The sequence below is a fragment of the Prionailurus bengalensis genome, chromosome A2 (assembly GCF_016509475.1).
Source record: "Prionailurus bengalensis isolate Pbe53 chromosome A2, Fcat_Pben_1.1_paternal_pri, whole genome shotgun sequence".
NCBI classification, from domain to species: Eukaryota; Metazoa; Chordata; class Mammalia; order Carnivora; family Felidae; genus Prionailurus; species Prionailurus bengalensis.
Genome location: NC_057348.1, coordinates 38,739,142 through 38,751,281, shown reverse-complemented (window position 1 = coordinate 38,751,281; position 12,140 = coordinate 38,739,142). Strand labels below are relative to the sequence as shown.

Genomic DNA, 12,140 nt, shown 5'->3' with positions numbered 1-12,140 from the left:
GAGCCAGCCAGGCGCCCCTATTTTTTAGTTTTAAAGTAGAGGTGGGCATCTTGCACTCCTGGCTTATTCATCCTGCACTCACATTAACCTTTAATAGGGTCAAGTTTTTTTGTTTTTGTTTTGAAAACATCCACACTAATGGTGGTGATCAGTGGTTTCAAATAATCTGTGGGGTGCCTGGGTGGCTCAATCATTTGGGCGTCTAACTTGATTTTGGCTCAGGTCACGGTCTCATGGTTCATGAGGTCAAGCCTCATTGGGCAGGCTCCACATTGATGACAGCGTGGAGCCTGCTTGGGATTCTCTCTCTCCACCTCTGTCTGCCCCTTCCCCACTCGTGTGCACGTGTCCTTTCTCTCTCTCTCTCTCTCTCTCTCTTTCTCAAAATAAATAAACTTAAAAAAATAATCTGCAAATCACCAACATTTTCACATGCATATTTACACATGGGTGTGCCCTCCCTGCTGGAATTTCCGTCTCTTCGAAACAGAGAATGACGCGATGTTGAGAGGCCCCCACGGAAGAGGATGTGCAGAGTTGCCTCATCTCTCCCTGTTCGCTTTTCCAAGCTGCCCTTTGGCCTCTTATGAAATGGGCTGCTGTTGGCCTGGCCCCTCCCCTAGGATTAGATAAGTCAGTTTGGTTGAAGAGGCCTTTGCTGATTTGAGAAGGAAACCGTAGATCTTCTCTTCCTGCTAACATAGGTGTATACCAGGAGCTCCAGCCTGTGTTGCCAAAGTACTTCGTAAATATTAGAGGTGGTGATGACCACCAAAGAGTTGTAAAGCCCAGTAGCTGTCCTGTCTTTCTCTGGGCCTTGCCAGAATGTGCTAGAATGCTTAATATGAGTCGCTGCTGCTAAGCAGCCAACCAGGCATTTGGTGGAAGAAGGTGTTGGGTAATTGTGTCAGAAAAAGCTCTCGTTGAGGGCTTCTGGTGTGTCTAGTTCACGTTCATCTCTGCGTGATGCCCCAGGAGTAGCAACTTGCCTTTGGATGTCGCGGAAGGAAGGAGATACGTGTGTTGCTTCTTGATCGTGGCTCTGGGCGGCCCTGGCTGGAGAGCTGGACTTTCTTGGAGGCATTCAGAGCCACGTAAAAGGATGCTGACTTGGCTGTACACGAACACTGTGGCCCATGTTGCACATCTGGGCCTCACCCTCGCCCCACCCCAGCCACACACCTGGATAAAGCCTGAAATGTTTGTCTACCTGCCAGGCGCTCCTGTCCTGACACAGAGAACGTGTTCTCTGAGCTGGTTGTTGGCAGCTGTTTCGTTAGGTTATGGGTTGGGAGTTCTCCCAGTGTCACGACGGTAGACGGATTGGGAGTCCTCAAGGTGTCACAACACAGGGGGAAAGGGTAAGATCATAAACTGCCTGGGCGAGGGGGGTGGCCTCATCTGAACTGGCTTAGAAGCCTGTAATTGTTAGTTTATGTAAAACCCAGATATATTAAATTACCCTCAAACCCTTTTGCCTCTGATTAGCGTTTTATTTCCTAACACTGACAGAAAAGAAGAGGCATGTTGGGATTCAGCCCTGAGTGTTTATTTCTAGACTTTGCAACTTGTTTTGTCTTTACAGCAAGCAGTTTCCTTCCTCCCTCCACCCCCCTGTCTGTGTTTCTCTTCCACCCCTCTGCCTGTTCATCTCTCCCTTCTTTCCCTCCCTCCCTCATTTCCTTCCTTTTCTGAGCTCATAATGAAAATGGATACTGAAATTTTCTTTACAGCATGGGGCTCCATTAGTGCCGGGGTGGCCCTCGCAGGATGAATGCCCATCCCTGAATCCTTGCCCAGGTCAAGAGAGGGCTGCAGACAGTCCGCAGCTCCGCGATGATGCTCTCCACGAGCTCCTTAGAGTTGGGCGGAGGAGCTTCTGTCCTCTGGGTGAGCCGGCAGCGGCCGTGGTGCTAGTGACCATTGATGATATGGGAAGGCATCGGGGATGTGCCTCGCTGCCTCGGGGTGTCTCTTCAGCGATATGTGGGCGGCCAGGTAACTTTGATTCTGCTGGCTGGACTGTTTCACCCTTGAGGGCCCCCTGCATCGTCAGAGTGAAGTGTGTGTCCGTGTGTGACTGACGGGTCAAAGGTCCAACTGTCCAACATCAAAAGTCTCCTTAAAGGGACCTTATGAAGAACCGCGTGGAATTTGTAACTTGATCACAAAATTAGTACCATTAAGGACCTGAGAATAGCTCTTTGGGTTGGTAGGTCACACATTTTTAAGCTCAGTTAATGAGCACATCTTTAGTCTTTACAAGATTCACCAGGTGAATTGGCTAATGTTAACTTTTTTCTTGGCTGCCCAGCCCTCTTGCTAATGAGGCCAAAGTGGGAATTCCTGAGTCTCATGGACCAGTTACCTCCGCGCTCTTTCTTGGCCGCTGACTGTTACCTGAACCAGCTGGCTTGTGGATGTCTGCCCTTGGATGTTGGATTGGGGGAGGGTGTCATGCAAGGTGCTGTGTGGATTTGCACAAATCCATAACTGCTCCTGGGGAAAACCCTTACACATATTCCCCCCACCAAGGGTCAATTGCATTGTCTCCACTTCTGAAAGACAATAGAGTTGATTAAGGTTAACTGGAAAATGCTGATGTTGGCTGGAAATTTGGACTTTTGCCAGAACATACACACCATTTAAAGCCATTTGGGGAAAAACATGCCATGGTTCATTGGTAGAAGAGCTTAGGGGGAATAAGACAGTGGAAACCAACAAGGAGAGAATGATTACTTTTAAATACACAGCAGTGAACATGGTTGTGGCAGTAGCTTAAAAATATGTTTTCTAGGAACGTACTGTTTTCCAAAACCTTAGAATGGACCATATCAGGTGTGGCTTGTAGGTGTTTTAGACTTTTAACTCTTGGTTCCTACGTATTTCCAAAATGATGGGCTCTGTAAGTTAATTTTGTATTATAATTATTTATTAAGAAATTGAATATTAAATAAAAATTTGCCATCCCTGGAAACTTTTTGGGTTTTAAACAAACGCTGAGGAACATACAATGTTCTGGAAGATAAATATTTGCATAAAGCAGTTCAGTCCTTCAACATGTGTATTTCTTAAAACAAACAAAAACCCCAGCAATATTTACCCTAACAGTAATTTGCAAAGTAAAATGACAGTAATTTTGAAATCCTGTGTTACCCTGATTCACTGATTTTCAAAAGGATTCGCAGTTTGTAATGATAAATCTGCAATAACGAGCTTTTGGGAAGATCATTATTTTGCTCAGATTTGGGGAGTTCTAGCACTGCCTTTGTTGTGAATCAGTATTTTCTAAGAAAAGAAAATCAGGCCCAGAGTAATAGTGACTTGCCCAAGGTCACCCAGGCAGAAAGTAAGTGGCAGCGATTTGGTGAAAACCAAATACTCAAGCCTGACCCTCAAGCCGGTGGTATTTCCATGACAGCTTGCTCATTTTAGTGTGTGTGTGTGTGTGTGTGTGTGTGTGTGTGTACGTTTGAATGTGCATACATATATGTGTGGATAAAAGAACTATTTTGCTTTCTTTTAACAAACTGGTTATAAGCTCAGCGGCTTGTAACTATTTTTCCTCATCCTTCCAAGGAGCAAATTTAGCCTCTTGCTTCAGAGTCCTAACATCTTTCGGTATCTGTGGATATAGAAGTGACAGTCTTTTCCTTACCTCGTAAGCTCTTTAGAGCAAGGTAAGATTACAATCATAAGCTTAAACCGGGTAGGGGGGGGCCTCTTATTATCTTTCTTGTCTACTGCCGTTCCCTTGAAAATAGTTATTACCGGAGTTTCACTTAAACATGTGGTAACTTACAAATGTTGTGGTTTATAAAATACGTAACAATTTGGTTTTGCCTCTTTTTTCTCTCCTCTTTCTTTATGATCGTATTTTCCCTATTTTAATGTGCACACAGCTGACTACATTATTTTTAGAGAGACCACCCCATTTATAAAAATTGAGTGCTCTTTAATTTGTGTTGGACTTTTAAGGATTGTCTGGCCTTTTTTCCTTAGTCTAGAAGTAAGGAGAGTTTCAGGTTTGGATTTTGTAAATGTGCATTTTTGCTGTTAATGTGCTGCAAAGGGTCTCATTTCCACCCCACCCACCCCCCTTTTTTTTGATCAAACTGTGTTCACTTGTACTTCGTGTATTTTTTCTTCCTGCTTTTTCTTCATTCCTTTTTTTAAAAAAATTTATTATTTTGCTGTTCCATTTTTTCCTTTTGCTTCTTTCCATTTCTGTACTTTTTTTTCTATGTCTTTTGGGAAAATGAAGACTGAAATATATGTAAGTGACCAAAGCTATAGTGGTTAAAAACCGATAAAAGTAATTACACCTTCCTGGGTCTCTCAGTCCATGCATTTGGCCCTTCCATACATATGGTAATGGAACCCAAGAGTTTGCTTTATCTTCCCAGCTAGACAGATAGCACAGGCTAGGTGTCACCCTCGAATCCACTATACTCCCCTTTTCCTGAGGCTATGCCCCAATTAAGTGCTCAGGAAATCCTGATTAAAATCCAGTTGATGAACAGTGGATGCATTAGAAGCCAGGGAAACAGCTGGCCGCATAGATGTAGCCGATATATTTTTGTTGCAGTCACATACAAGAGAAAATAAAAAATAAATAGGTTTACATGTTTTGAAAACTGCCAGAGCATCGGTCCCTTTGCCATATTTCAGCCCCAATTTTGCTAAAAGACTGTTGTGGAAAAGGAAAGTAATACACGTATGTGTGTGTGTGTGTGTGCATACACACACTGTATATAGTAAATAAGATAATCTCATGTCTTGACATGATAGTTCCAGAAGAGAACCACTTCAAACATATGGATTTTTACTGACGATCACTTGTACCTTTATGTGGTGGTCTAAGGTTTCTGGCACTTTCTTTGTTAGTCAGGCTGGTGCAGTTGAGTGAACCAGACAGAAGTGAAGCAGTCTGACTGCTCCGGGCACAGAGTTACGGGGGACACGGGCAGGTCGTGCTCAGATTTCCTGTGTGCCTGCTTGTCCACTCTGTTGGAGGCGGAGACTAGGCGGATCTCATGTCTCAGACCAGACTTGCCTGGCCACATCTGCCACCTCGCAGGTATCACTAGTCATACGCACACCCTTGAAACCGAGCTCCTTAGGGGCATCACCACACAGCACAGCACGCTGTGGCTCAGTGGCTCACCGGGGCTGTGCCGACTGCGTTGGGGATGATGACGCTCAGAGGCCCCCGAGACACGGTGCAGCGGGAGTCGCCACCGTGCACAAGCGGAGATGGGTGCCCATTTCACCCCGATTCTCCTCGATGATCCCTTTTCAAGTGGAAATTTTGCAAGTCGACTTCTGCAGCATGCGTAGCACAATTTGGCTGACAGCAGTTTCTGGCAAAAGAAATAACCAAATTATTATTCAGTCATGGGTTTTTAACAGCCGCAAAGCAAGTGGATGTTAACTAAATGATGCAATTTATTCCCTTCCCTCTTATTGCCAGCTTGCCTATTACAGAACGACTGCCAGTTTTCAATAAGTGGTACCCAGATGGTACTCGCATGCCGCCCACTTGGTTACAGAGCCGAAGCGGGGAATAACTCGGCAGACACTACAAGCTGTGGGTCAATTGAGGGGGAATGCCTGTTGCTTCACAGTTTTGCATATGTAAATCTGTTAATGTTATGTCAGTATTGTGCGGGCTAAACACAAGCATTGCCTTTCTCTGGGGGCCCAGCTGAACTTGGACCACAGCCCAGTTATACCGAGGCTCGGAGAGCGGAGCCGCGCTTTGAGGAGGCTGCACAGCCTGCTTCCCCCCACTCCTGCCTCAACGCTCTCGCGTTATCCGCAGCCCAGGTTGGATGCAGGAAGTGTCTGCCATAGGCTGACTCCATAATAGGACAGGCAGGCCCGGTTTTATGAGGTTGGATGCGGAGGGTGGAGGAGTGTGAGCGTGTGTCTATTTTTAGGCCAGCCTTCAAGACAGTTCCTTTGGCCCAGCCTGCGCCTGCCTGCCTCGCTCACACTCTCCTCTGTGTGTCTGCCACACTTCTGCTCTCCATTTCATCAACTGCAGATGTGGCACACAGCCGTCTTAGAAAAGTCATGAACTGTGTCGTCTGCGCGGCTTAACAGCCAACATCTGCTGCAGCGGGCTGGAGGGAGAGGCCGGGAAATCATTTTCGGGAATGCATTCAAGTGCGGCAACCTAGCCTCTTCCTTGGCCTGTGCAGACAATTATTTTACACTAATTGCATCAAGATAGCAGCTATAAAAACGAGATTCGAATCGCTCCCCCCCCCACCCCTCTCGTGAAAGTTGCAGTTGCAAAGGGTAGTCCTTTCTTCTTTTTATTGTGGTTTGTTTCTTGTTCTCAAAAGCTTATTACATTGGGTGCAAACAACAACAAAAATGCTATAAAAAGGCAAGAATCGTAATACGCTTAAGAGCTAAAAAGACCTATGGTGTTGGTTTAACCAATGAAAATATTCCTGCAGGTATTGTTAAATTTATGTGCCATATGAAAAACATTAAGGGTGTTGTTTTTTCATGGAGGAAAATGTTCATCGTCGAGCCATTTTGTAAATTATTTTAATGCTGCATTTCTGCTTCAACCTCGTGATTTTGATATATAAACCGGTTTAATGTTTTCTGCACAGACCCTGGCTTTTCTTAAATTTTATATATTGGAAAGCCCGTGTTTGTATTGGACCTTCTGGTTTCTTTCATATTGAAAATACGTCTTGCGTGGCCCAATGCCATGTGGTGAAGGAAAAGTTTGACGAGAGTCAAACCTTGAGTGTTGATTTTTGAGTCCTAAAAACTAGGCAGGGCTGTGTTAATAAATATGTAGAAGTCTTTTTTTTTTTTTATGGTTTGTTTTTTAAACAGGAGTAGTTGGATAAGAATAGCTTGTCTGCACCGTGGACTTTCTAATACATTGGTCTGGTCTCAACTTTTCATCCACTTGGAATAGAGGCAACATTGTGTTGCATGGCCCGGTCTTTTTTTTTTTTTTTTCTTTCCCCATGCTCTCAGAGTAAATTTTGGTTAATTACGCATTCCAGCGTCTCTGATTCTCTCGAAAGATTTGTTTCTGTGACATTTTGCGGTGTCTGTTGTGCAGCTAGAGTAGCATGCTTCTCTCCTCACATTTCAAGTCTCTAGACTTTGTTCTGAAGAACCAGATGGAAGTATGCAGATTGTTTTTATCTTTTGTCCTTCACACTGTAACCTGATCTCCAGCATATCTAGACATCTAGCAGAAAATTTACTATTTGAAAGCAAGGAAATGATTTAGGACATGGACCAGCCAGGGGAGAAAGGGCTCAAGATGCACGTTATCAAAGCAAATCTCTCCACCCAACCCTCCCCCCGCCCCCACATGCTGCTTTTTGCTTTACTGAAGAGATGGTTTTTTGATCAAGGGTGCTGCCACATATGCCCAGATACTCTTCTACCCTTTCCACCTGGGCTGAGAACTCGAACGCACCAGTTGGTTTGATAAAGGCACAAATGAAAGCTGATTACTTAATAATTGAAAGCTTACAAGAAGAGTACCTTGGTAGAATCATAAAATTGGCAGTGGTTTTGCAGATGAGGGCAGGGCAATTTACTAAGACGGGGGATACTTCCCAACGTTACACATCAGGTTTGTGACAGACCCAGGACTCAAACCCAGTGTTGCCTTGATGGCTGCAGGAAACAATATAATTTCCAGATTTACATTACGTGTGGTGTTAGTGCCCAAATAATAGCAACCTTTTTGTTGTGGATTCCATACCCCCTTAATTTGTTGAGTTAAAAAGAGTAGGGACACTTGTCTCTTTCCAAACTGTCTTATGTGTGGAATCGAATTACTAACTACTACGAGGGTATTAGAATTAGTAACTGTATCAGCGTGTTAGATATTCGCTACCTGTAAGTATATATAATAGGTGCTTGTGTCTGTATTTCTACACATCTCGCCTAGTGTGTATATTTTGGAGTTAGGTGATTTAAATTCCAGCTGTGGTGGTTGGCGTGACAGGAGACCTTGGGTCTTCCATTAATACCTCTAGGTCTCTGTTCCCTCTGTTCTGAAATGGTGACAATAATAGTTGCCTCAGGATTGTGACAAGTTAATGAGATTATGTACACGCGACACTTTGCGTGGTGCCAGCACAACACATAGTATACTCCTCCTTAGTGAAAGTTTGTTACTTCAATTGATTGTACATCATCCTTGACATCAAAGGAAAGCCGTAGTAGTGCATAAATACCATATATAGCCTTGCGTTTTAACTTTCCCTTTTGGAGAGTAGATTGGCTGGTGCTTCTTGCCCTCTCTCTCTCCCTCCTTTATCCATCTGGCACCTTCTGTTGCATTGCTTGTTTTACCTTTGGGTGTCATTATACATTGTTTATATCGTCGTCAAGAGGACTGGTGCTGTTTGCAAAATGTGTGCTTCCTCTGTTAGTTACCCTTACTCTCTTCCTTGTCTGCTGACATTTCTTCAACTTGTGAGCTGGAAAAACTAAAGAAGAGCTTATCATCTGGTGGAGATTCTTCACCAAACTTGTGTTCTTGCATATGACAGTGTTGCCTCGACATATCCCTGTTCTCTGCAGTCCACACCATTATAACTAACCAGTGACTTGAAGAAACTAATACCTGTGAGCACGTTTATTGCCTAGAATGGAAAATAAAGTTTAAGTACATACTGCTGTTGTTGACAACTATATTCATTCAGTGGGTCTTTCTTTCTTTCTTTCTTTCTTTCTTTCTTTCTTTCTTTCTTTCTTTCTTTCTTTCTTTCTTCTTTTTTTTTTTTAAGTAGGCTCCACACCCAGTGTGAGGCTTGAATTCATAACCCTGAGACTGAGAGTCACATGTTCTACCAACTCAGCCAGCCAGGCACTGCCCAGCAGGTGTTTCTCGAGTGCCTCAGTATGCCCTGGATGTACAGGATGTGCCAGACGGGCCCTGCGCCTGCCCTCAAGGAACTTGAAGTCTGGCATGAATGTTGACACGTTGTATCTCCTTGAAATCCACCTTTACTTTCACCTTTGCTTTCTCTTAGGCTTTGGTCCTTTCTTCTTGCATATGGTCCCCCAGTGACTTTTACTATTCTACATTAACATTTATAGTGATAAAAAAGATGTAAAGCAATCCCATTGATAGTCGCGTCAGAAATTATCTAGGAATAAATTTAATAAGAGGTACAGGACTTGTACACGGAAGCTACAAAAGATTTTTAAAAGAAATTCACAGCAGCCTAAATAAATGGAAAGAGATCCTGTGTTCATAAAGTGGAAGACTTCAAGTTGTTATGATGGCAGTACTTTCCAAGTTGGTTTACGGGGTCAAAGCCACTTTGTATCAAAATGCCTAATGTCTTTTTTGTTGTGCGGAAATTGACAATTTGATCCTAAAACTCATATGGAAATACGTGTTATCTAGAAAAGCCGAGACATTTTTGAAAACGAACAAAGTTCAAGGACTTGCACTTCCTGATTTTGAAACCTACTGCAATAATCAAGAAATTGTGGTCCTAGAATAAGGATAGATGTATACACCGATGGAATAGAAAGGAGTCCAGAAATAAACTTACACATTTATGGTGAATTGATTTCCAACAAGGGTGCCAAGGCAATTCAGTGGGGGAAAGAATAGTCTTTTTAACGGATGGTACAGGGATAAGAGCGTACCTGTGTGCAAAAAGAATGAAGGTGGACCCCTTTCACAGCATATACATCAAAGATCTCTGTGGCAGAGCTAAATATATAAAACTTTTAGAAGAAATCTTAAGAGTGAATCTTCATGACCTTGGGTCGGGCAATTTCTAGGATATGACACCAAAAGCACAAGCCACAAAAGGAAAAAAATAGATAAATTGGACTCCAGTATTTAAAAAAAAATTTTTTTTTAAATTTGTCTTTTGTACAAGCAAAGGTTTTTGCCCTTCAAAGGACTCTATTAAGATAGTGGAAAGACAACCCACAGATGGAAGGAAATACTTAGAGATCTCATAAAGGTCTAGTATCAAGTATATATAAAGAACTCTTAACATTCAGAAAAGACAACCTGAGTGTGCCTGGGTGGCTCAGTCGGTTGAGCACCCCGCTCTTGATTTTGGCTCAGGTGGTGATCTCATGGTTCATGGGATTGAGCTGTGCGTCAGGCTCTGGGCTGACAGCATGGAGCCCACTTGGGATTCTCTCCTTCTCTCTCTGCCCCTCCCCTGCTCGCTTGCACGCATGTGCGTGGTATCTCTCAAACAAACAGTAAAAAGAAAAAAAAAAGACTCCCCAATTAAAAGATGGGCAAAATATCTGTATGGACATTTCTCCAGAGAAGATATACAAATGGCCCATAAGCCTATGAAAAGATCCTTGATGTCATTTGTCATGAGGCAAAGAAAAGCAAAATGTCAGTCAGTAATTACGTCACAACCCCTGCAGTCAAAAACACAGACAATAGTAAGTATTGGTGAAAACATGGAGTGCTTAGAGCCCTTGTGCGTTGCTGGTGAGAATGTAAAATGGTTCACCTGCTTTGGAAAACAGTTTGGAAGTTCCCCAAAAGGTTAAACAAGGAGCTACTATATGACCTAGCAATTCCAGTTTTAGGAACGTACTGAAGAGAATCATGCCTCCGTAAAAGCATGTACGTTAATGTTAATAGACAAATTACTCCTAACAGCCAAAAAGTGGAAATACCCCAAATGTCCATGAACCAATGAATAGATAAGAGATGCTATGAACATAACATTGACGAGAATTTGGCTGTAAAAAGGATTTGAAGCACCAATATCTACTGCAACCTGGAAGAAACTTGAAAACATTATGCTAACTGAAAGAAGCCTGCCACAGAATGCCGCGTATCGTGTAATTCCATTTATATGAAATGTCCACCTACAGTAAATGCAGAGAAACAGAAAGTAGATGATTGGGTATTGGCAGCTGGGGAGAAGGGGGACTGGGTTTCTCTTTGGGGTGGTAAGAATGTTCTAAACTTAGATTGTGGTGATGGTTTCGCAACTCCGAGTATACCAAAACCCATTCAGTTATACAGTTTAAAAGGGTGAATTTTATGATAGGTGAGTTATATGTCAAAAAAACAGTCTCGATGTTTCTTTGTCTGAATTTCCTTACGTATAAAGTGAGGCTCCATGAATGGTTATTGAATGCTTCCTATCAGTACAGGGGTTGGCAGATGTTTCTGTAAGGGGCCAGATGTAAATTTTTTAGGTTTTGCAGGCTCCACCGTCTCTCACCACTCTCAGTTTTGCTGTTGTGGGAAAGTAGCCATAGGTAGTACGTACACGCATGGGTGTGGCTGTGTTCCAATAAAACTTTATTTCCGGACACTAAATTTCACTTCCGTATACTTTTCACAGGGCACTAAGTATTATTATTTTTATTTATTTTTTTTTTTGCCAGCCATGTTAGGATGTAAAAATGATTTCTGGCTTGCAGGCTATAAAAAGCAGATCATTGGTGGGATTTGGCCATTCAGCTGCAAATTTGCTGACCCCTGTGCTGCTGCCCTACTGCAAGTTTTAAATCCATTTTAACAGACTGGAGAGGGAGGTATTTCACGGATGTCCCTACTTCACAGATGGGGTAGTGGCGAGTTTCAGAGGTTCGAGCACCTCACACACATAGTGTTGCCAGTGTTGAGCTTTGACCCCGTTTTGGTTATACACCGTGCCCCATCTTCCCGCCCGGCCTCTCCAGTTCAGGCAAAGCTGCTTAGACCTGTCTAGCTGTCCTGGTAAGCTCTTCTGACCTTGCCTCTGCTGCCCTCAGGTATCTTGAATCCTGCGGTCGTTCTAGAACGGCCACCTCCTTTGTTTGCACCTAGTGTTCCTTTCCATATTGCTAAGCCAGTACCCACGCTGGGCCCTGGGAAAAACAAATCCACCACCTTGCCTCCTTTGCAGACTTTCCTCGTGACTCACTTCTTCTGGGAAGGCAATGCCTCAGCCACCTTTTGACCCCCAATCCAGCTGGAACTGAGTCCGCCTTGCTGGCTGCTGTGCTCTCTCCCCTTATCATCTGTCTTTCGGCAGCCTAGTTGGCTGTGCACCATTTAAACGCTCTGCAGTGATGGTTTGTTAGAGCCTCTTTGTTTAATTTAGTGCCCAGAACTTGGTTAGAACCTCCAGGGAAGTTAAAATGCC

General features: G+C 43.5%; 1 protein-coding gene across 4 annotated transcripts in view; it reads left to right on the top strand.

Annotated features, from left to right (window-relative positions):
• Positions 1–12,140, top strand: part of FOXP1 (forkhead box P1) — a 596,530-nt gene that overhangs the window by 35,769 nt on the left and 548,621 nt on the right. The window lies entirely within an intron of this gene.